The sequence below is a fragment of the Plectropomus leopardus genome, chromosome 2 (genome assembly GCF_026936395.1).
Source record: "Plectropomus leopardus strain MGB_pleo_1.0 chromosome 2, ASM2693639v1, whole genome shotgun sequence".
Taxonomy (NCBI): Eukaryota; Metazoa; Chordata; class Actinopteri; order Perciformes; family Serranidae; genus Plectropomus; species Plectropomus leopardus.
This window is the reverse complement of record NC_142177.1, coordinates 8,287,501-8,313,457: the sequence shown is the minus strand read 5'-3', so window position 1 is coordinate 8,313,457 and position 25,957 is coordinate 8,287,501. Positions and strand designations below refer to the sequence as shown.

Genomic DNA, 25,957 nt, shown 5'->3' with positions numbered 1-25,957 from the left:
AATCAAACACACATTTTCTCACTCTATACGCAAAGTGATGCAGGATTAAGTGGGAAACCTGTGTCAGCAGGGTATACAGCAATTTCCTACTCATAGAGTCCCATCCAAATGGCATATTTGTGGATCATCTGCGAAACAAATCATAGCATCTATTAAATATTGTTGTTGGCCTCACACAGTGTCAGTCAGGCCAGTGCTAACCTATTTGGCCGTCTATGCTGTCAACAGACAGTAAAATGGAGAGAATTGATAACTTTGTAATGTAACAGGCATATGGGGAAACTCCAGGAGGATCTTTACCAGATCTCCTACAATGAGCTGAGACAGACCACTGCTGACGTCTGTGATGACCAAAAACAACCAGAAAAGCCATCATGAGTCTGTATTTGTAAGTTCTTCCCAAGCCCTAAACAAAGACCAGTGAATCATAGTTTACCATGCAGTGTGTGTGTGTGCGCGCGCACGTTAGAGTGAGAGAGAGAGAGAGAGAGAGAGAGAGAGAGAGAGAGAGAGAGAGAAAGAGAGACAGTGTGAAAACATGGATTGGTTTTCAGCAGCTCAGCGTTAATTTGACTGATGCTGCTCTGACAATGTGGTACTTGTGGTCAGTGTTATGTGTGTGTGCGTGTGTGTGTGTGTGTGTGTGTGTGTGTGTGTGTGTGTGTGTGTGTTTGAGTGTGCGATGATTGTGGTGGATAACCTTACTCCTAAATACAGAAAAACAACTCTCTTGGAAATCTACTTACATGCACTTAAATCATCATTTTGGTTTGTGAGTGATGCTAAAATAACACACGCTCATGTACATATTTACTTGTGTGTGCACACACACACACACACACACACACGCACATACACACACACACACACACACACACACACACACACACACACACACAAACCAGCTTTGGTTATGCTCAGTATCCTGTTAATATGCTGTCGCTGTCAGAATCTGGCCCTAGAACGCACCAGTCTAAGTGTGTGTGTGTGTGTGTGTGTGTGTGTGTGTGTGTGTGTGTAAAACCATATGTGTTCTACTGCTGGTTAACTGTAATTTCATGTCGGTTTTAATCCTGGGGTGTCAATCTTCATTCCTGAATAATTTTGACTGGAAACACATAAAGTCAGCACATAGCTCTGTCAGTAATCACCTTCTCAGTGTGCACGTGTGTGTGCGTGTGTGTGTGTTTGAGGTTGTAAACAGCACTATTTCTCGCAGCAGTAAAACATTTCAGTGACTTTGTGTCTGAAATGGATTTCTGGTTGACCACCAACCTTGCTGTCCATCAAGTGCAGTAAAACCTACCCGAGACACTTTAAGTGCTTAAGTCATTATGTCATTATTTAATACTGTAATAAACAAATGGTGTAATTCTTGATCATTGTAAACCTCTTGACTTATTCCTCAACTGACTGGCATTATTACAGCTGTCAAATGAAAAACAATCTTATATTTGATGCTACAAAAAGGTGTGATGCTATGATTGACACTTTATGTGTCAATTATACTGTGCTCATGATCAGAGGCGCTGCCCAGAATTGGTTGGGCTACTTGATACTCTGACTTCACTTACCAGTTGCTCCAAATAATGTCACCAGTACAAGATCCAGGAAATTGGCTTCATTTTTGTACAGTGGGAGGAAGCTGGGATGAGTCGTCTATCTTTATGTACAGTCTGTGGTAGTGTTTGATCTGTTTTTATACCGTACTTAAATGTAGTTTGGCCTATACCAGCTAAAGTAGAGGCTATGGTGAATTTCCTTTCCTTCCCTTCCAAAGTTGGCATGGAAGGCTTGAACAGAAGTTTCAGCAAAAAAACTCACCATAATTGCTGCTTCTTGAAATATCCCCAAAGTTCAATTAATGTGGTCTGATATCTTTCAAGAGACTTTGAGGAAGTCAAGACACACTTGGTCAGTTCTTATTCCTAAGGCCATTGACGTCAGTCAGCCTTTCATATTAGTTATGAAAGCAAAGTGGAGTGACTGACACTGGAGTTTCGGTTGTTTTTCTATCATAATTTGTCGTGAGTAGAGCATTCAGTTTGGTAGTTTTCTGAGGGCTTTGTTTAAAAACAAGAGGCATCCTTTGGGACTGAAAAATCAAGGCAATGTGGAAGTGCAAAGACCTGCACTGTCTTGAATGGCCTCATGAGGCTGGCTCAGATCCCCCTAGACCCCCATGTTAAAAAATCCAACTTTAAAGAAGAAATAAACAGCCTGGTATAAAAACGGCTTTTCTCTCCGTAGCCTCATTTTTATTAAGACTTAAATTAATTAAAGGCATAGCTACTTTGAGTGAAAGGTGGTCACCTACAAAAGTCTTTTCAGCATTTGGTTGTATTAAAAGTGCCATATTAATTTTTTTCTGTGAGTACATTTCATTTTGATGGTTTTAAGACTTTTTAGTTTGCAAAAATTAGCATTCTCAAAGTTAACAATAGCAGTAAATGTACTGTGCTAGCCAAGCCAGCAGCTAGTATTAGGGTTTTCTCCACGCTCTCATCCAAATATGGTCATTTCTGCCTTTTGAAAACCAAGATAGCAATGACCAAAAAGCAAAACTAAAAAATGGCCATGTCCATTTTTTTTTTTTTTATACAGTATTTGTCGGCCAGTCATTGCAAATTTTCTTTCCACCTGGTATTCATTTCCATTGAAGCCCTGTAGACTGGTGCGATAAGAATGTATTTTAGTTTCTCTAAAATTGAGAGCTGCTACATGGTTGGTTTGCATTTAGTGCAAAGACGGAGAATAAAAGTAATACAATAATGTGTTCGATAAGATGTGTCACGCTATCATTCACAGTACTTTTTTTCTTTTGCTCTAAGAAAATAAAACTGAAGACCTGATATGAAATGACTCATTAAAATTCATTGCTCATTTATTCTCAAGATCCCAGACAGCCACCTGCTGCATTTATATTTACACTTTGTTTTATTATGTTAGCCGTTATTACCTTATGGATGTATTGTATTATGTTGGCTGCTCAGCGCACTTCCTGTCCCTAACTCATGATGGATGGAGGTTCCCTTGCTAGTACAAATGACAGTAAGGGCTGATTTATTTATCTCATTTCAGGATTGCTATTGGCTCTGGGAGTGTTTATGTGTGTGTGTGTGTGTGTGTGCGTGCATTCTGAATCTGGTGTTCTTATTTCCTGACTCACCGAGACAAATGACCTGACGTCAGCCCACAGTGCTAAGGGGTGTCTACTAGTCTGGTTCTCGTTCATCTTCCGCAAGGTGAAAATGGACACTCCACTATCTGAGAAAGTGTTCCTTCTTCTTACAGTGGTAGAATTTCAAAACGTGTCTGAAAAATCAATACCTACAGCATAATAAAACAAAGAACTAAAATGTTTCAGACTGTAAATCAGGCTTAAGTACTCCTGAGGGGATTTTTAGTGGACACTTAAACACAAGGAGGAAAGACTGAAGAGTTTGAGCAATTGTTCACAAATTCGACCCTTCATTACTTGTGTCTCTCTGAAACCCAGACAACTCAAGGACAAAGTCTTCAGATGAGATCAACGATAAAATAAGGGAGGCGGGGTAATGATTTATGTTGAGGAAAGCATTCATTGCAAACAAAATGAAATTCCTGGTGATGCGTTGGAGTGTATTGGAGTAACAACACTTTCTCTCGAAATGTCCTTTATTGTTATTGTATTGAACAGACCACCAACTGCAAACTGCAGGAATGTCTGATTACAATCTTACATTAATTGCAAGAAAATTGTCAAAGGAACGCTATAGAAATTTGAAAAAAAGTAAGAAAAAAGGGAAATTTCATATCTTTCAAAGCAAGACTTTGATTTGTTGTAAATATAACGCAAGTAAATAGAATAATACAATCTAGACTACAAACTGTGAGTATGCTTGTTATGACCTTATGAGTTCCTTTACACAATTAATTTATTTAAGTTATGCCTCAGAAGCACCCTAGAAAACAGATTTTACCTTGGCTGAATGACATGGCATTTTATGAGAGCAAGGGATTCATCCTTGAAAAAAATTGATAAAAAATCAGGTTTCGCTACGTATTGGATAATACACAAGGGTCTTCAGACCCAGAAACACCAAAACGACATCAGAGAACTATAGGTGATGAAAGCCCCTTGCTGCGTCACTTCACGTCACTATGTCTCAGCTGAAAAGCTGCAAACGAACACACCAAACTGATGGCCAGCAAGCATCTGTGAGGGGAACTACCCCTCTATACCAGCAGACAGCTGTAGTTTGCTTCCACAATACTCCCTCTTGACTTTAGCTCTTTGTTTACATTCCTCACTTTTGTTTCTCTTATTGTGCGTTGAGTTGAACTGCCAATCAGAGTGATTTCATTCACGCATTGGCTCCACCACTGCCACGGTCTATTCAGGAAAAAAGCCGACAAGTGGCAACGAGGGCCAACTTTGCGGGACACGCTGCAACGTCTGGAGTCATGGACACTTACCAATGGCTTAACCATTGGTGAACGTTGGCTTGGTGTGTCAGAGTCTTTAGAGACAAGATACAAATCAACTTAGGAAGGCCAAAGCAAATTTCTTTCTGGAAATCATTAAACAGGCAGATGGAAACACTCAAGCATAGCTGAGAGAACATTTTCTGAACAACGATTTTGTAAAAACAGTGTTAGCCAACATGGTTCCTCGTGAATGCCTGGTCACCCAAAGGGAGCCAATGAGTCAAGCCAGTTGTCACTTACATCTCTGTAGACAATTAAATAACCCTACTAGTGCATCCATATACTGACACTCATGGCAAATGAAGTCAGACGGGCCAGTTCCAGCTGATGGGGAGAACTAATGACGGACTAAAGGACTAAGTTAAGGACGGACTAAGTTAGCAGACACAGACACGTAGGTGTTAACAAAGGATACATAATGCCAAGAAAAGTTACCAGTGGCCAGTGGATTAACAGGAAACTTCCCAAACTTTCTTGCCTGGAGGAGAGTACATTTCCCTGTGCTCTGAAAACTTTAACTCCAGTTTTATAAACTGGTGACAAATAGGTTAGCATTTACAAACCTATCAGTGCACTCCCTGTTGTTTCAAAAGTTAGTAAAATAGTGATTGCCAAATAAAAAAAATTAAGAGGTCCAAAGCTGTTGAAAATGCTCTCAAAGATAATGTAAGAAAATTGATGTTGGATGTCTGAAAAGGACTCCTGGTTTAAGACTAAAACTGTGTTCTGTTTCTTTAAATTTCAATGAAATGTGCTATAGACATAGTATTGCCCAGGAGTAGTTCAAATGAGGGAACAAGATAAATTTCACTGACACAGAGCTGAAGGGACTCAGTCTGAGGGTCTCAGTGGAATGTGTTGCTGAACATGAGGCGGTGCGACGGAATCTCATTCCCACAGTTTAGCGTAAATACCTCGGCATACCATGGTTGACCAAGGTTGTTTGTTTAGCATGGGGACGTGTGTTTGTATGTGTGTATGTGTGTGCGGGAGATATACACTAAAAACAAAAAAAACAGACTGTTATTACAATGTGTCCCATCAGGGATGTAAGAATCGATGTTCACAATAACTCAACAAATGCACAATTTACTGACAATATCCAGGAACTTGTGTGATTCCCTCAAAACACACACACACACACACACACACACACACACACACACACACACACACACACACACAAGCACACACACCAAACCAGACTGAGGGGAAAGTTGAGTGGTTCATTCATGAGGAGGTCCTGGGGGAGATAGGTTGTGCCCCGCTTCCTTATAAAGGAGGGTTTATAGAGTGACCTGCAGCCTGTCTCACTCTCCCCTGACAGCACATGACCTGTCTTACATGTTGTGTCTATCTCTGTGCCTCAACTCTAAATATCCCATACAAAAACCATAACTAATCCTGATTTCGGAATGCAAGACATTGAGTGATAGAAAAATAACAAAACAAGCGGTTCTGACACAGCCCTGCAGCAAAGGAGTAATAGGTAAAGCAGTAATTAAAGTAGCTCAACATTTTAGGCAAGTGCATCAAGCTGAGTACATTACTAATAGATACAATGAGGTCTTGTCTAGCCAGTGAGCAATGCTGATCATGATTGAAAGCTCTGCTGAGATGGGGCCAACTTCTTGTTTGTGTCTCTACTGCCAACTTCTCGTGTGCCAAATGTTCTGCAATAACTTTTCTAAGTGTTTCTGAAAGAAATGCAGGAATGTAAAGAAACTCTTCAGCCGCTGCTCTACTATGACTGATAGCCCTTTTTACTGTAGCCACCTTATATTGTGACTCACAAGCAAGTCTATTAGTCCGCATAATGCATGCACTGTTAATTAGGTGTACATTTCAAGGTAATGAGTTCTATATTCTAAATAGCAACAACACAAACACCATATGTATGTCCTCAGTGCTCTGATTTCTAATAAAATATATATACAGCCGATGGACAACTTTTCTGTCATTAAGAGACTGTACCACTGAGTTTTTAACTGTAAGTGTTGTTACGGGTATCATATGAAACTAGAGGACCTCATGAATCCAGTTTTATCAACAATGTCATCTAGTTTCTTGGTAAGGGGGCAGAATAACGCTCCAAATTTAGGCTTAATTTTGGCGATGAAAAAAAACAGCATGGCTATTTAACAGGGGTCCCTTGACCTCTGACCCCAAGATGTCTGACTGAAAATGGGTTTTATGGGTACCCATGAGTCTCCCCTTTACAGACATGCCCACTTTATGCTAGTCCCATGCAGATTTTTTGCTGTCATTTGATTCTAAATCAAAACATCTGAATCTGAATTGCTTGATGAATCGCGATTAAGTATTGAAATTCTGTGATTAACTGAGAAAAAAAATCGCATTTCACAGCCTTTATATATATGTATGTATGTATACGTATATATATATATATATATGCATATATAATATTATGTTTAGTCAAAAAAAGCACATGGTAACCGATGTTGGGATTCCATCAAAAGCACATGATTGCAGGGAAAGTTGGGATCAGGCAAAACATAATATGGTTAGGTGTGACAAAAATATCAAATTGAGACGGGAAACGAAAACTGGACTCCTGGTTCATTACTAGCAAAATTTAAACCTGATGCCATCCAGCAGTGTATCATGCAGACGTGACAGGTTTCATCCGGCAGCATTCTCAACTGATGCTGACTGTATCATGCTGCCGCGTCAGGTCCTGTCCACCAGTGCATAATAACACTGCAAACAGTTCTGTCAGGCCGCATTCTCAGCTAACATCATCCAGCACCATATAATGCAGACATGAAAGGTGGCTTTTTGCATTGGGATCTTAAGCCGAAGGCACTGCAAATGTGGCAGCATTTGTGGAATTCGGAATGACAGTGTGTCAGAACTGACCAACTGAATCAATGCTGAAAAAACAAAGGAAAAACAAACAATAACCAACTATAATTAGGCATCATGGCATCCTTGCTGCTTGGCCCTCTATGGGTTCTTTCACAGTATGAAGTTTAACACCAGTCCACTGCAGTCATTACAGCTTACTTATCAAAGTCACTCGGACTCATTACAGCAAGCAGACACATGATGACTGATCAGCACATGTTTGAGTCTACATCAGTGTGTGAGCGGTCAGGTGAAAGGGGCTGTTGTGACTGGGACACACTCATTATGGAAGGACCTGAAATTGTGTGTGTGAGATGCAGGGTCACGGGGTCATGGTCTAAGTCCTGTCCCAACAACACAGCGTCTGTGTCCTCCGCCTTCAATAAATAGAGACAGTCATTCATACATACCACCCATCCATCAGAGCTCTCAACATATCGCCACGGGAAAAAAAAGGGCTGGAGGGAGAGCTGGCTTGTTATTGAACCAGACAGAGACACCTAAATTAAGAAATGCAAAAAGACGCCCTGTGATTAAAGTTTAGTTATATTCAGAAGTGATCTTTTCAGTAGCATATCTGAAGGGAGGATGCAATAAAGTAAGAGGTTATTAAGTTTTATTGTTAAAGTACTAACCCTAATATCATGTTTTGTTTCACAAATAGAGATCTAATAAATATGATGTATAGTGTTGTATTTGAATTGTGTCTATAAAGAGCATTCTCTTTTTCACTGCTTTATCTTTGATGTTTTAGCACATAAGGGGCATGTGTGATAATATTAACCCTTTAAAACATGGGAAAATTGGCTTGATTTCTTTAAAAAATATGGGAAGATGGCAATGAGCAACATAAGAAGAAATAACCAAGTAATTAGTAAGAAATTAGTAAAAAATAAATAAATAAATGAATAAATAAAAGGACCACAAAATGACCCTAAAATTGGCACAAAAACTCCTGACAAATAAAAAAACAAAATGGCAAAGTAAATTGAAATAAGCTGAAATTATCTGAAAAATAAGGCTTAGAAAATATAATAATAAACATGTAAATATAATAACTCCAAATGTTACCCTGTATTTAAAAAAATAATAATAATTTAAAACATAATAATTAAGTAAATCTACTAATTTCTTGCAGTTTGCAGGCAATCTTCTTGCCAAGTTGTTTATTGGCTTTTCTTCCTAAAGATATCAAACCAATTTGCTAAGGTTTCAAATGTTCGCAATATACTTGCAAAAGTTGTCTGATGCAGCACAAGAAAAGTGATGTCAATCTAGGTTTTTAAGGATTAAGTGTAAATAATAATATGGATTTTTTTTTTTTTACCCAAAAAACATGCAGAGAAGGCAGCAGTACTTTTTAAAGGCCTGAGTGTTTGCAGTCTTTCTCCCAGCCTAGAGCTGCACTTAAAAGTGTGCAAATTTGTTTGCAGTTCTGGTGAGGGATTGCATGAATAATGTTGCATTCCTCCTTTTTTAAACAAAAATATTTTTAGTATTTTGCAAACACAACTGTAGCATGTCCACCTATAGAGGCTGGATAGGACTATGTGTGTGACAGTTTGAATGAAGCACAAATGAGACAGAAGTGCTAATAAACTGTATATTATTGCAGCTTTCAATACTGTCTACATGAAGAGCAGTTAGTATTGGATTTTTAGGGGTTGGTGAGGTTCCTCCTACTTTTTGAGTTGGACAACTGACTCTAGGGAGCATCCAGTTGAAATGTCTGACTGGGATCTCAGAAAATTCAACTTCCTTGTACAAATGAAACACCATTAAGCACACAGTATTCGCCAGTCTCATAAAATCCAACATGCTAGCAAAAATCTATGCTTGTGTCTCACTATACTTAATATAACACAGGGACTGTGCTGGATAACTCCGAGCTCCTTTCAGATGTCTAGATTTCTCAACCTGACACCCTGGTAAGAAAACGTAATTCATTTTTGTATGTGCAATGTCATTCTCTTGGTCACAATGAAGTTTGAACCATGATGAGAGTTTGATTGTTTGTCAACTGGTAAATTCTGTAGAGGTCTCTTTTCTCCACAACAGTCTGTTACAAAGCCCACATCACCAGAGATGCTGTCATCAATCTACCTGCCAATTTCATACAACTTCTTGCCCTTACATGTGAATAACACCTCAAGATATTGACCATTTTTTTCTTTGGGAAACAAATCACTCCCATTACAATGGGGGCTCTCCATTGTTTTCCAGCAAGCTCCGTGATGCTTGAGTGACACCCCTCAGCTAATACTAGGACAAAAAAGTGTGTAAGATTAGTTTGTCTTACATTGCAACACTCTCACTTCGATTAAAATATGAAAAACTTGACATCATGGCTGGTTTCCTGGTTACATGTTCATTACCAGTCCATAGCTGAGTAGCCTTGATTTGAGAAGGTAATAAAACGTATGCCAATCATTAAGACATTATTTCATGTATCTATTCCAAGATATGCTCCTATGTGCTGCCCCCCACTCACATTTTATACTCAGCGTCTCTGCCAGGTACAACTTTGGATCACTTCATGCAAACATATGACTTACCGTCTGACTCACACCGACTTTAATTACTTTTACAGGACTCCCGAAGGTCGATGAGCTCGCAAACCACACACTGTGTATATCTTCAGCAAATAGAGATGATAACGATGACTTTTTTACAACTTTGGATGAGGTCAGTGTAATAAGCCGGCCTGTAATATGTCAGGTTATCACCATTAACAAGGCTGTAAGACACTGTGGTAATGATACTATCATGCTGGTTCTAAATCACTGCATGGGAGTCAAGGGAGGGGTTGGAGAGAGATGAACTGACTGGACCCCACAGACAATTAAAAGTTAGAGAATGAGAACAAAATCAAAAATGTCCTTTATCCGAATGTGGGTGTGTAAATAATATTCACCTCCCTTTAACATCTGGAACAAGTTTAGTATCTTTGTGCATCAGCTTGGCCTTTAAAAAAGTAGTCCTCTTCCTAAGCAGGTACACCTTTAGGTGAAATCATACAGTGTATAAATAATGGATGTAGCTACAGTAAAGTCAAACATTGGTTTGCTGACTGTCATTTTGAAGCCTTGAGTTTGACATTTCAGCCACCGGCATCTTTGGTTTTTGAAACCAGAACTGACCATATTTGGACAAGAGATTTGAGCTGTGGAGGAAGGGTGGATCTGACCGATGGTCTCTGATCTGACTCACAAACAATGCCTGGCAGACAACCTGTCACTCAAGCAGCCTCACCCTTAAATATGTGTATAAACAAGTGCGTTATAAAATCCTTAACTCCCATACAGTTGACATAAAGGGGAAAATTAGCAATAGAAACCAAACCTGTATTTTGCACTAGGCTGTAAAAATGTTTATTTCTGCTATAAAGTTGGGCATTTTAACATGGGGTCTATGGGGATTTACTCTCTTTTGGAGCCAGCCTCAAGTGGCCATTAGAAGGACTGCAGTTTTTGAAATTTCTGCATTGGCTTCATATTTCAGTCTCAGAGGTTGCTACTCGGCTAAAATGTCAATAACTTTATAGCTCATGAAAACATGCTAAAACTAGAGAGGCGGACTTAAAAGGCCTCCAGAAAGTGCACTGGACTTTAAAGGCAATTTGAAATAGTGGCCAGACCATATAACTACAACTTCCAGGTCTGTCATGTGATGCCATTGGACCTAGAAAAACTTTTCTCTCCATATGGGGAACATATGTAAAGAGACATCTGTAAATCAGTGGATACAGTGGTCGACTGCCACAATGTGAGATAATTCATGTTACTATCAGGCCTTTACTAATTTGATATAACATTTTTAGAGTCTGCGCAGCCTGCAAAGTCACTAATGTGCTTGCTCCGTTGGTCAAATGATGCAGAAAATTTTGTACCCCCAATTTTTTTTATTGTCATGTGCCTCTGAGCAATGATCCGAAAACAGCCCCACCTCCAACACCATATCCAGTTCTCTTTTTACATACACAGACTATTTAGGGACCATCAAATCGTGTAGGATTCATCCTCTGGGAGCCATGAATATTAGTACAAAACACCATGGTAAATCATCGATCCAAGTTGATGGACTGACCAACGAACAAAACAACAAAATTATATTGCTGTGCCTCGAACCATACGGCTAGCAATGCTTTAATCCTTCAAAAATCCTTTTTTTAAATTTACTAAAACAAAATGTATGATTTAATTTAGTAAAAAAAAGAAGCTGTGTGTTTGCCATCAATCATTTTTCATCACATGAGGTCATGTCTCGGTGTGGTTGAATTTATGCTACAGCAGCTCTCTGTACTCCTGCATCAGGCAAAACCTCTCCCATGTTTTTAGCATGTACAGATCAACATTTAACCAGTGCCACATGCAGTAACCACATGAGCCCAATTTTAGGATTTATATGCTGGTTATACAGATGCCAGCACAGATTTAGGTCAAGTAAAATGATGCTGTCTGACATCACATGGCAGGGCCGTTCACTTCTGTTGGTCAAAATGAGAAACAAAAGGTATAAAAATAATAACCAACAAAATGGTGGTTTGTTGTCATATCTGTGATGGGCTAATTTATTTCTACTAATTCCACTAATATTACAAAATTTGAAAAAAAGAAAATAAAATGCAAATTTTCAATATATAATAAAGGCTTGTTAATATATAGGTGGTTACTTTTCGTGAACACTTTGAAATATGTTTACTTTGCTAATTTTCAACCAGCTTTGTATCAAATTAACAATGTGAGTAGTATGTGTAAACATCCCTTCATCATACCAGCGCCCTGATTTCCCCACTCACAACTCCCAGCTCAAACTGGCCAGATGAAACAAAATAGGTCGCATCCTGCTGTCCAAACAACAGATTGTACTTCAGCAATGGGACACAAAGGGTATAGAAGCAAATCAAGAGAGAGATGCCCCTCTCGCTCTCTTAAAATCAGACCAAACTCAATGATACTTGGTATTTCTGATCAAACATCCAAATTTCTGTTATTGTGTTGCTTATTTTTGCCTACAGTGTTTTCAGAAAAACAGTTCAGTGTACTGTTTAGCTGCATTACAAGAGTGTATGAACAGGAAGAGGACACCACACTGTTTCATGTATTGTGTAAACAGAATCTGAAAAATTTAACAGCGCTGATCACATATACACCAAGATCCTGTTACTGCATTGTCTATTTCTCACCTAAAATATTTTCAAAAACATATTTAAGCTTATTTTCTGCAGTCACCATATTGTTTTCGGATGTTGTACTTGCACTACATCATCCGCCAGCAAGAGTATTTATTGGTCCACTGGGGCGGAGTTCATTCAGGTAGTAGCAATGAATGCTGTAGTCCTTTTTTTTCCTGTTTTCTCTGGTCATATAGCACCCATTTTCAAATTATTTGCATCTATCTACTGCATAGACTGTCTAGTTTTATGAAAAGACCATCTATCCAGTAAAATATTTCTTTAAATGGAAAGCAAATGTTTGTAAAAGATGGGAAAATTGCTGTATTTAATTTGAGGCCATAGTCACTTACTGCATGGGGCCCATAATGCCTTGCTACAGCCCTACTGCTAATGCCACTAACAGTATTACTTTAAGATTTTTGATATGAAACTCAAAACTTAAACTTAGTGCTATTACACTGCACCAGGCACCATCTATTAAACCCCTGGACAGACTTTACCTAAAATAATATTTGCACACAGCCTCACACATACACATGCACAGCAGATACACATGCTGCAATGAGCAGGCAGCTCATTATTCAATAGCTTAATGTTTGTCATGGCTGCCTGCTTAGTTTAGACATACAGAGACCTGATCCCCCTGGGACGTCACAGTAAAGTTACACACATGCCCGCACACAGTCATATCTCAGCAGAGGTGGCAAGGTTTGCATGCAACTCGAGACAGATGATTTTAAATGATCCTCATTAATACGTCTGCGCTCGTCCTCGCACACACACACACACCCAGAGCCTGACAAGGTGAAACTTATTGAAAGTGAGGGAAAATGGGAAAGGCGAAGAGAGACCGAGAGAGAGAGAGAGAGAGAGTTTAGGTGTGTGTGCATGTGTGTAACGTGTAACTCCTCCAGGAGTCCCACGTTAAATCAGGCCTTACTAAAACAGCCTTATTTCAGCCACATTCAACCACTGCTGGACTCCCAGGTTATCACAATAACAATAAATCCCATTCACTCTCTGGCTCTACTCACTGCTGTACGTGGGCGTGTGTGTGTGTGTTTAAATTATATAGTGTGTGGCTTTGGAAACTCATTAGGAGTTTCCCAGTGCTGTCTGCTGAAGGGAGGAGACAGGGGTTGTCATGACAACAACTAATTTGGAGGCTGGAACCAGTTAATTCTCCAAAGCAGACACTGTGACAGATTCTCAGGTAGAGTTGGTTATTAAGAATCACTTCCTACTTGAGATCGAATTCCAGGGTCAGTGGATGCCATTAGACACTACTGGTTATAATTTTTGTATTTTTCAGTTGAAATCACTGAAATCTGCCAGGACCTGCTATGCAGCCCTAATGTCACATCACTTGTTATGCAATACATAAAAAAACTATGTGAAGAGATACACCTCTATTTCTTTTGTGGGACATAGCTGATTGCTGCAAATGTTTGAAAGGAAGCACCATATGAAATAATATGACAAAGCATTCACTTCAACGCGGTGTGAATCTTAGTGATACACCATGTTTAATGTGTAGCGGTCTTACCCCAGAAACATCTGACGTTACCAGCAGAAATGTCTCACACATGTATAAAACTGAGATGAGCAGACATTTGCCTTTTATACTAAAGGTAATCAAATGAAGTCTGCAAAACATTATTTAAATTATTACAGCCTAAATTTGCTGAGAATAACCCGATATGTTAATTGTTTCACAGCCACCTGTCAGCAGTCGCCTAGCTGTTCACACCAGGAGCGCATTTCTCTGCACAGGTCAGCAGCAAATCTCCTTCTCTGCTCATTTCTTTTCACACAGAGTGCACCATCCCTGCTTTCTTATGTGTCTGAGTGTGTGTGTGTGTGTGTGTGTGCGTCTGCTTGTCTCTCTCTCTCTCTCTTTAAACACAACTAAGGAGCATTGTAGAAGCACTGGATGCATATCTTACAATTTGTCTTGATCAGATAAAGTATATCATATGTAATTTATCCTCCTTGTTCATGATAGAGTATTTAGTGTGTTTTCTTGCCAGATTTGCTCACAGCTCATGGAAAAAATAGAACAGGCGCCGAAACTATCACTGCAAATTATGAGCCTGCTTTGGAGCTCAGGGCCACTGTGCGTCCAAGTGTGAACGCTCTGATTGCTCAACACGGGTGAACAAAGAATTGGGCTGGCGCTCCATGGAAAATCGGTGCACTTCGTGTCCATTCCAAGTCCAGTGTGAACCAGGCATAAAGGTAGAATCATTTCTGTTCTGGTGAAATATTTGTTCTTCTCTTCTCACCAAAAAATATTGAAATGAGAACCAAGATTCGGTGAGCAGAAATCTAATTGGAATCAATATAACTGATATGATATCAAACCTACTCCTACTGTTCATGTCACTGTGTAACAAGCGGAAATCACAAGTATCCAGTTACCCAACCTTTCTTTTTAAAGACAAAAACACAAACAACTTTAAGCAGTGATTCGTAATGAAAATCTGCAGAATTTAGCAGGAATGAAAATTGATCATCAGCCTTTCAGCCTTTAGTTTTACATATGTCCATACTACTGGGAGAACACAGGAGTGGTTTCACCTGTTGGTTAGTTACGATTTACCTGAATAAAAAGAACCTGGAAAAGCACATAGCTCCAGTTAGCAGCATAACATTTCCAGAAACACTTCAATAAAGACATCATCCAGTCTTGGCCGTATATTCAGAGCACAGGAAGAAGCTGGTCTAGGCTCTCCTCACCTCTCAGTGCGTCATGGCTGTAAGTGCACTGCTTTTAAAAGAAACGAGAGAAGCTGATTTGATTGAACACGATTGATGACCTTGACACATACACAAGTAATGTATTCAGTCTGATTTACTTCCTCTTAAAACTGCACCTCTGCTGTGCCAACTCCTCTTGTCACTACTGACCAAAAGTCTGTTGGACATTGTCCACTTTTGGTCTGGCACCTGTTGCACACCATCAATTCTGGTTGTCCTGAATGTTGGCATTTGTCAATTTGTTCAGTTTGAGGGTCGATCGAGCACGATAGGCTAGACTCAACAAGGTAGTGTACGTCACTGGCTGGAGTAGTCTGTCAGTGTCTAAATAAAATTTCTGTCTTTTGTTTTTTTACAGATTTATCAAGCAAAAAAAAAAAACCCTTTCTCAAAAGAATGATTGATTTTCTCAAAATAATGAGACACTTTATCAAAATGAGAAACTTTCTCTGGACTTTGAAAAACCCTCATCACAATTTAGATGTTTGGAGGTTTGTGAGCAATTCAAAGGAAGAGTGATTTTTTTTCCATCTTTTTTTTTTCTCTAAATATTTTATAAAGGCCTGAAGAGGTTTAATTACCTTGCTTCTTCCCTAGTTTGTTAACCCCTTGCAGGGGCTATAGGTGGGGTTTTTTTGTTTTTGTTTTTAGATCACAATTGCTTGATTTCAAGTATAGAACTGTTATGATAAAGACTTTCTCTGAATGATAATGATATGTTTCAATGTTTTTAGGATCGACATCTATACATACGCATAGTATTTGTGCATAGGGCATAGATTTTTTGAGAGGGAGTCGAAGGGGAAACGTTCTTCTCAATATGTACAACATGTGCATTTGTCCACCCAATAAAAACATTAAAGTAGGAGAGGATTTTTATCTTTTCAGACTGTGAAAATATAATTTATAGATGCTACAATGCCTTTCATAATGTAGGTGGTGGCGATAAGCAACTTCAAATGAATGGTTGTAACCTGTCATAAAATAGAAAGAAGAAGAATCAACTAAGAGTGAGAGCAGGAGGTACCATGACATTTCCAGCATACATTGTTGCAGAAAATGCACCAGTTGGTGCATTAAATGTCCCAGAATTAAGAAATGAAGGGTTTGATACTCTAAAATTGACACCTCCCTTGAATCTTTCCCTAAAGATTGAAAGAAAAAAACTTGTGTTCACGTGTGTTTACATTTATGAGCGCAAGCGTTCATGTGTTTGGTGATGTGATTTAGCATATGTGATCATATGCATGTGTGTGTGTGTGTGTGTGTGTGTGTGTGTCTGTGTGTGCACCCGGTGCATGTGTGTGTATGTTAAGCCAGTGGAAGCCCCCCAAATCTATTTTCAGAATCAGTGTTCATTGTTCCGTCTGGAGCCAATTAGATAACCTGAATGCAGCACAGACACAATGTTTTGATACAGAGAAGCTCTGTCCTTTTGGTGTCAATGATGAGATTCTTGAAGAATGCACACACACACACACACACACACACACACACACACACACACACACACACACACACACACACACACACACACACACACACAGACAGAGACAAAGGCACACGATTATAAATTCCTTATAACTCTGTCGCTAAATCATACAATCATTCTGTCACGCATCAGCCCTCTTTGTCCTGTTCCACCCACACACACACACGCACAAACACACATAAATGTGCTGTTGGCGTAGGTACTGATGATGTTATTTGACAGAGTTCTGATCTGCGTCTGCCACACGCAAGCGTCTGGGGTCCAAATCAAGTAATGTATCAAACATGTGTCCACAGCAGAGAGGAAGGCACCTCACACACACACACACACACACACACACACACACACACACACACACACACAGCACAGTCCTAAGCGTAGATGATATCAATCACTTCATTGGCATTCTTACATTGTAACATACTCTCCCACAATAAAACTGGATGTGCGGCTGACCACAGATTCTGTTGGCCGGAGACTCAGAGGAATGTGACGATATCCCAGGGAAATACAATCAGGCCTGAAACACAAAGCCAGCAACCAACACCAGTTAACCCTCCTGTTATGTGGTGGGTCACTTTGACCCATTTCTGCCTTAAAATTGTCTGTTTATCAGTTAATCTCTTTATTCCCCTCAGAAATCCTTTGCTTTTTCCCTAATTTAGAGTCATGATCTTATGTGTAAAATGTGGACAAATATTTTGCGTGTTTGTCGGTCTTTGCATGAGTATGAGAAAGTAAGTAAAAGGCACTTTTCGTTTGTACATAAAACGCGGCTGAATGGCCTCAGTTGAGAACATGGCCGGACGGAACCTGATGCGGCCATATGACACACCGCTGGATAGCGTTAGGTTAAAATGCAGCCAGTACGACGTAATAGAAAGAACATGCAGGTCCCTATAGGATGGGAGGCGTGGTGGTTGGATTGAAAAACCTGGCACTTCCATCCAGGAGTTCAGTGTCCACCTCCCGTCTGAATGTTATGTTTTTTTCGACACCTAACCATGTGCCTTTTTTGCCTAAACCTAACCATCTATGCCTTTGTAGCATAATCAGAACCAAATGCTTTTGTTGAGGTCCCGGCATCTGGAGCGGCATCCTGAAACGTTAACAGCAGACACAGAAAGATACCTAGAGGTGAATACATAGACGAGGAAATCCACTGCAGAGAAGCAATGTGTGATGACTTTGGATGAGAACTTGTTGGACATTCGCATGGTAAATGTGCTCTGTGGGGGTTGTTTGGATGTTTTTTGCGGTTTCCTCTTTACAGTTTTAAACCCACCTCCTGACAGGAGTGGGACCAGCCAATTAGCAACCCGCATGATGCACTGCTGAGACGTGTGTTCATCATTTCTCTGCAAGTCTCTGTTACCTGTGGCTACTCATAACACCCTTTCTATGTGTTTGTTTGCATACATGTTTTACATGTATCTGTGCAGAAGAGAAATTTCAGATTGACAGACCAAATGATCTTAGCTTGTCTAGAAAGTTCAAGATATGATATTTGGACCTTCAGCCAATCACACTGTAAAGTCTTACAAGTAGATCTTAACTTTAAAAAAAATGTAGTACACCAAATGTCTTATAAAGAATGGGCAAATATAGCTATTAATCTTAAGCCATGTTTAATTTATATCAACCTGTTAAGTTTTCTTACACTGAAGTTGCATTTACTTAATGTTATGAAGTTTTTCCAAATTACCTTATTCTTTCTAAGTATTAGCAGCTTAAGTTAACCATTAGTCTGACTTAACTTAATAATGAAATGTTCAAATGAAAATGTTGTATGTGGTGGAGTTAGGATATCTGCAAGTTCTGCATAGTTTGATCATGTTTCATTTAGCTTGTAAGTTGCCTAAGGCTTGATAGAATATTGCTGTGCCATTGAACCCCATTGAAATCTTAAACAAAATCAGAGAGAAAGATTTACTACATATTTCTACATTTTTGTGGATTCAGAACAGCTGATAGCACAAGGTACAAAAAATGACAAGTCTGCTCTGTTCAGCAAGAAAGTGAAAGCAGCACCATGAATGTACACTGCCATCGTCAGTCAATGTAATCATGTGGTATCAGTCAGGAGGAACATTATCTTGCTGAAAATGATCTGATGCAGAACATTGCTGTGATTACACCACCAGACACACATATATTTGTGCACATGCACATGTAATCATGCACACACAGATACAAGCATTCATCCCGAGAAAATTGCAACTGCTTGTTCACGTCAGAGGTGTTTATGCTGGCATGATTGGTGCCCGCAGAGCCACAGGCCCTTACTGCTGTTTCTCCACCCAATAAAACACAAATCTGTTGACATGGATCAGGACTTAAGTGCCCTAACGGAATGTGTACCATATAATGTACATATATACATGCAGACCAAAGTAGTTAAGTATTTCTACATGTGAACAGACTATCTTAGATAGTATAAGAAAATCAATGTATGCCAAAGGGTTCTGTGTTTGTGCAAAATGAGTCATTCATGATATTAATTCAGTTAAAGTAAAAATAGGTAACATATTAATGCTTGTTAATGTTGATTGTTCTTTCTCTTTATCATTAACTATTATAACGAATAGTTCCTTTACCTATCGCCATAAAACATTTATTTACAACAGTTATTTACAGTGTTTGGTTGGTGATTCCATTTAAAACTTCTGAGTCAGAGTCCCTCACTCTATGCAGACTTCGCGGCCACAGTCACAATAGAGCGTACAAGAGAATCAGTGGATGGGTCTAACAAACCATGGACTTTCAAGCAGGAGTCCGCTGATGGCTTCCCATCTGAATGTTATGAGTTTTGGGGGGTTTTTTTGGAGGTCCCTGTATTGGTTCTGATTTGCTGTTGTTACCTCAACATAACTATGTGCAGAATCATCCCACCATGTGCTTTTGTTGACATAATGGTAGCACCATCCTAGAACATCAGCAGCAGATGTGGAAAGATACCTAAAGCGTGATACGTATTCAACAAAGTGGCAATATATGACGACTAGGCATGAGAATGTGTTGGACTTTCTCACTCTTTATACTGCATCAGTTGCTCTAAGCCTCAAATATTGCCATAGATGGGTTTAGGTTGGAGTCTGTTGAAAGCCTGGTGCATAGCATTAAGATGGTTAAGGGTGTATTTGGTGTCAATGTTACATGCCGAGAGGCGTGACAAAGCGTCTGTATTTGACAATCTGGGAATAAGGTCTGTCTGGTATTATTAATGCCAAATTTGTTCCTTGTTAATCTGAAATACTGCTGTTGAATGCAACGCAATGCCAAAGCATTTATGAGGACATCCTCCCTCCATGGCAATAGGGTGCGAGCCTGCCTATCATTCTGAGTCTATGACACCACAACACACACACCAGCTCTTGCAGCTATTGCCAGCCGGCCATCTGAGGAGGTTCTGATGGCCGCTGGCCTGTCCTGGTTTCCCATGGTTCCGTGTTTTTACGAGCAACTGGAAGCCATTATGGAGATGAGGGTGCTGAGCAGAGCGGAGCAGTCCTCTCCCAGTGATGACAGCCCTCTCAGTCTGGGTCCCCTTCCCTCCCAACGTAAATTAAACACAAATGGCCTCTGTGCAGTCACACGCACATTCTCTGTTCACACAGTAAAATGCACATGTATTCACACACAGAACACGCACCGTGCCGCATGACCATGAACACACTCTGTCCACATGTACTGTGAGCAGATCTACTGCATCCAAGAATGTTTCACACATGACTAAAACAAACATCTATGTAGCACAAATGGATTTCCTGCAAAATGGTTTGCTTTAAAGGGACAGTTCACCAAAACATTTTAAAAAAAACATATTTTTTCCTCTTACCTGTAGCACTATTTATCGGCCCAGATTTTTTTGGTGTGAGTTGCTGAGTGTTGGAGATATCTGCCATAGAGATGTCTGCCTTTTCTCGAAAGTTATGAGCAAGATGACACTTAGCTCGTCCTTAAACTGCAAAAAAAAACCAAAACATTTAAACCTCAACAGTGATGTACTTGCACTATGTTTCACTTCTGGTTTGGTTGTTAAAGTAATATTACTGAATGACAAAAAAACAGCTGCAAATCTGCACACAATAAAGTTACATTGTGTATGATGAGTTTTTTTTAAATTATGTTTTGGTGTTTTGTGCCTTGTTTTATAGGGCAGCTTAAGCATGAGAGGGAGCGAGAGAGGGGATGAGACATGCAGCAAAGGGCTGAGGCAAGAATCAAACCCACGGCTGCTGTGGAGAGGACACAGCCTGTACACGGGGCGCCCGCCCCAATCAATCACTGAGCCAATGGGCACCCCTCAAACTTTATGTTTAAACAAAACCATGTTTAACGTGTGGTTGTGTTTTGGCACAAAAACCACTTGGTTATAGTTAGGAAAAGATCCTGTTTAGGCTTAAATGTCCAGTTTTGGTGGCAAAATCCCATTTGGATATGGATAGTGATGTCTCTGTAAAAACAATAAGTTTTTTGTGTGTTCGTCTTGGAAAGTGGTATGCAGCTTTGCAGGCATCTCACCTAAGTGTCTAGCCATTCACCGTCCCCTCCATCTGCTGATAAGAAAGTCTGCTCACCTAAGAATTGCTGGTGTGATAGTTATGAAAAGTACAAATGTAATTTAAAAATATTCAGTGGCAACATGTTCTTCTGGCGACTGGGCTGGATGCACACTGTGTCCCAGAATATATATTCACACTCAAACAGTGCTGACAGCACCATCGATAACAAGAGTCTACAACATCTATGCTAACACCTGAGTGAGACTGTAAATTGAGTAGCTTTTAGTTTTGCAAGCATTGGTCACAAAGCAAAACTTCCGACAAATAAAATTTTAACCTGGTGATGTAGCCAGATGAAACTAATCATAAAGTTTTCACCTCATGTCATACAGCATGGAGGGAATATCACCTGAGCAGAAAGCAGTTCATGTGAGTGTGTGTATTTGCTTGATTGGTGTGTCTCAAAGCTTCTTACTGTATACTGTCAGAGATTAATCGGATTATTTTCTTTTCATTTTTTATTTCTACCCTCACCCCAAAGCTATTATTCAAGTCACTTTACAGGCATCTAGCCTCTGGGTGTGATTGTCCCACTGCTCAACATAAATCTACTAGTACTTCATCATGTCCTCCTATATACTTGGAAAACATTATCGCTGTCCAAAATGCACTCTTCTTAACACAGATGGGACTGTAGATGCCCAACAAAGCTGGAGAGAAGAAGTCTTTTCACAGCCAAACTGTCTGTGTGTTTCTCCTGCCATCCATTAACATCAGGATACATCTGAGAACAGCTGAAGTCATTTTGGCTGCTGAAGATGGTTACAGCATTACATACAGTGCTGGAGAGTGATTTCGTGTTACATGCCAAACATTTAACTGATATATGGATCATGGACAAAAGGCTGAAGATCAGCATTGTTTCAGTGATGTTTACATTCAATTAATGCTTCTTATTATTCTAACTACAGGCTAAAAACTCACTGCATGAGTTTTAAAACTACAGTCTTCTTCTTCTACTTCAGTCACCAGAAGAAAATGTTGGAATTGTACTTTCTGCAAATAATATATATACACTGTCCAACGGCGTTTCATGCCACCATGAAAAGTGGCTTTTGATGTCGGTGATTGATGCTAAAATCACTGATGAAGCAGCTTGGAAATGACAAGAGGCTGATTGTACATTTAATACTTGTCCTATCAACATTTCCAAAGTGAAAGTATATGAGCTGACTTCGTCAATGGAAGGTAAAGCAGATTGTTGATGGCATGACCCCTAGGCAAGACGCCTGCCAAGCTGCAGACCACTGCAGAAGACTTTTTGAGACAAAATACAAAAGTGGTTGTGTTTTACCAAGACATTTTATTTCTTTGTATTTTAAGCCAAAACGCAATCTTTTCTTAGACATAACCAAGAGTTTTTTGTATAAACATAACCACATATTAACCACAAAAATATAAAGTTTCAATGCATCTGCTACATATTAATATACAAATGTAATATATATGGTTTGAATTGCAGAAACATACATTTACTCTGATAAATGGGTTTCAAAATGCTGAAAAAATATCCACTAATGTCTTTTTCTTAGGTAAGAGCTACACTGATATTCTTTTGTTATTTAAGCATAGCTATGTAATGTTTTAAAAATATCACAGTGTTGGCAATTACAGTTTGTTATTAAAGAATTTAAAATAAATTATTATAATGTGAAGAATCAGATCAAGTTTAATTGTTTAAATTCAAAGGCTTTAAAATGTGCACAGAAAATGCTGTTATGATATTTAGGAACCAATGACCTCATTTCTAATAAAAGACAGATATCAGCCCCATTCTGTATGTCAGCAAACCAATATAAGCCCACTCAGTATTGTTGATATCTTGCAAAAGCAAACGTCTCTTAGTATTTCAAAGTGATTAGATTTGGGCTGCCAGAGAAGAGGTAAGCGTTGGCGGCCTGCGAGACTTTGACAGAGGCCTTGTCAAAGATGACTGGCCGTGATAAAGCGACAGAAGAGGTGAGACAGAGCGAGCTGGCAGACGATTGGGGAATGTGTTTCCATCCATCATAGAGATGAATAGGTCGAAACAACAAAACATGGCATTCCGGAGGAGAGGAAGTGACAGGACAACAGGAGAGGAAAGAAGAGGAGCGGGGGAAAAGAGGGGAGGAGACGAGATAAACGAGGAGGAGAGAAGGGGGGAGATGAGAAGGGAGGAAGAGGAAATGAGATGAGAAGAGGGAGGGAAGCAAAAGGACAAGAGGAGAGGAAAAAAGGTGGGATGAGAGGAGATAAAGGAAGTGGGGCTCTTGAAGGAAGAGAGGATGAGAGGAGAGAAGATAAAAGAAAAGAACAAAACAGGAGGGAAGGAGTGGGATGTAGAGAAGATGAGAGAACGGAAATGAAAAAAAGGAATTTGAAGGGGAATGGAGGAAAAGAAAGAAGATAAAAGGGTTGAACAAAATGAGATGGAACAAAAGGAAACAATAGAGGATAAAAGAAAAGAAAAATAGATGAGAGGAAAGAAGACGAGAGGAAATCAGGAAAAGAAGAAGAAATGAGTGAAGCAGATAGGAAAATAATGGATGGAGCAAAGTAGGGAGAAGAGAAAAGAACTGGAAAAGAGGGGAATGGAGAAGAACCAGACAAAGGAGGAAACGACAGCACAAGAGCAGGAGGGAGGTAGAGAGGAAATCAGGGGGAAGAAAAGGAGAGAAGATAAATGATGACTAGAGGAAAGAACAGCACAAGAGGAGACAGGGAAAAAAGGCAGAGGAGGAAAAGGTGGAGAAGGGAGGGGAAATCAAAAGACGAGGAAAGGGGAAACAAGGAAAACAAGATGGGAGATTGCAAGAAATGAAATGAGAAGAATTAGGAGGGGAAGACGGACAAGGTGGAGGAAAAGAAAAGAAAGGAGAGATGATAACAAGTCAAGAGTAAAGGAAAAATGATGAGAAAAAAAGAAGATGAAAGAACAAGAGGACTGGCAGGAAACAGGAGAGGGACCTGGGAGAGAAGGTGTGATATGGGAAGTGGAAGGTAAGGGAGGATTTTTCTATAAGAGAGAAGATGAAAGGAGAGAAGAAAAAATGACAAAATGAGAGGAGATGCAACGAGAGGACAGGGGAGAGGAGGGAAGAAGATAGGAGAGAAAAGATGAGGAAATTAGAGGAGAGGAAGCAACATGACAAAAACAAAGGAACGATGAAAGGCGAGAAAGGAAGACAGTGGGAGAGGTGGGGAGAAGAGAGGATGGGGAAGAGAAAAGAGGGGAGAAAATGAAATAAAATATGAAGACAATGGGACAAAAGAGGAGAGGATAAGTGATAAAAGAGGATGATGGGATAGGAGGAGAAGAGAGAGGAGAAAAGAGAAAAGAAGACGGAGCAAAAAGGAGAAAAGAGAGGACAGGCGAGAGGAGGAGGTAAATATGAGCAGCAAGATGAGACAAACAGAAAAAGATAGGGTGAAGGGGGTGAAGATAAAGAAAACAGGAGAAAGAGAAGGAAAAAGTGGGTGAGAAAGTAATAAAGAAAGTGTGCACGGCTCTCTATCTGCCTCTCTGTCACTGTTCAAACAAACACCATCACTGCTGCTGCCTGCAGTCGTCCTGCCGTGCTAATACATTTTGAGGTGTTCCAGACCTCTCTAATATCCTGCCCTAAAGAGGCAACATGGGCACTACGCCACACACACCCTCCTTATTACTCCTCACACACACACACACACACACACACACACACACACACACACACACACACACACACACACACACACACACACACATTCTCAGAGAAAGTTTTATTAGCGTTGTGTAAAGGAGATAAGGCATTCCAGGCTGAAAAGCAGGAGTGAGGAGACGAGGGGGAGGAGGGTTCAGGAGATTGGGTATGCTAATAAAGATGGGAGCAGTGAGCACTCATGTCTCGTGATGGATTATGCAGGAATGTTCAGCTATTCTGGTTTAAAAAAGCAAATAGAATCTGCTCCGTGATGAATAATCAGCACACAGACATCAAATTTTCCCTCGGAACCACCTCTGCGATGTTTCAGCTGTCCTGAATGTCTGTACCGCCCCGTCTTCATGACTATATTTTCTGTTAGTTCAAGCTTGCAGACTGACTGGGCTTGAAATTCTCTCTATTTGTAGGCAAACTCGGCAAATCACTGCGACACATAAAGTACTAGAAGAAGAACTAGCCACAGACTACAAACTACAGACATCCCCCGAGGCCAAATGCCTAATTCATTCATCCGCTTATCTAGGGCCAAGTCATAGGGGCTGCAGGCTGAGCAAGGTACTCCAGACGTACCTCTCCCCAGCAATGCTTTCTAAGTCCTCCTGGGGGATTCCAAGCTGTTCCCAAGTCAGATGAGATATGTAATCAATTCAACGTGTTGTGAATGTTCCCCGGGGTCTCCTACCATCAAAAAGATCATGACACCAAAAGCCACCTTTTGTGTCTGCATGAAATGCTGAATGGTGTCAGGTGGGAACACAGACGGACAGAACCGGTCGTGGCGTTATTATACGTTCGGCGGAGGTTCCGGACGGCACCTGCTGCATCACTTAAGAACTTGGCTAGACGCGGAGGTCGACTGCAAAGCGGTGACAACTTGGGATGAGAATGTGTTAGTTGGACGTTCCTGGAAAACCTGCAACAGGAGACATTCTGATCAGAC

The 25,957-nt window shown here is 40.0% G+C and overlaps 1 protein-coding gene across 2 annotated transcripts in view; it reads right to left on the bottom strand.

The window, feature by feature from the left end:
* Nucleotides 1–25,957, bottom strand: part of wnt4 (wingless-type MMTV integration site family, member 4) — a 160,222-nt gene that overhangs the window by 97,774 nt on the left and 36,491 nt on the right. Inside the window, exon 3 of one of the 2 annotated variants that reach the window (XM_088083962.1) lies at nucleotides 20,605–20,730. The exons of the other annotated variant lie outside the window; for it this stretch is intronic. The gene's annotated coding sequence lies outside the window, so the exon portion shown is untranslated. The remainder of the gene's footprint in view (nucleotides 1–20,604; nucleotides 20,731–25,957) is intronic. 2 annotated transcript variants of the gene reach the window in all.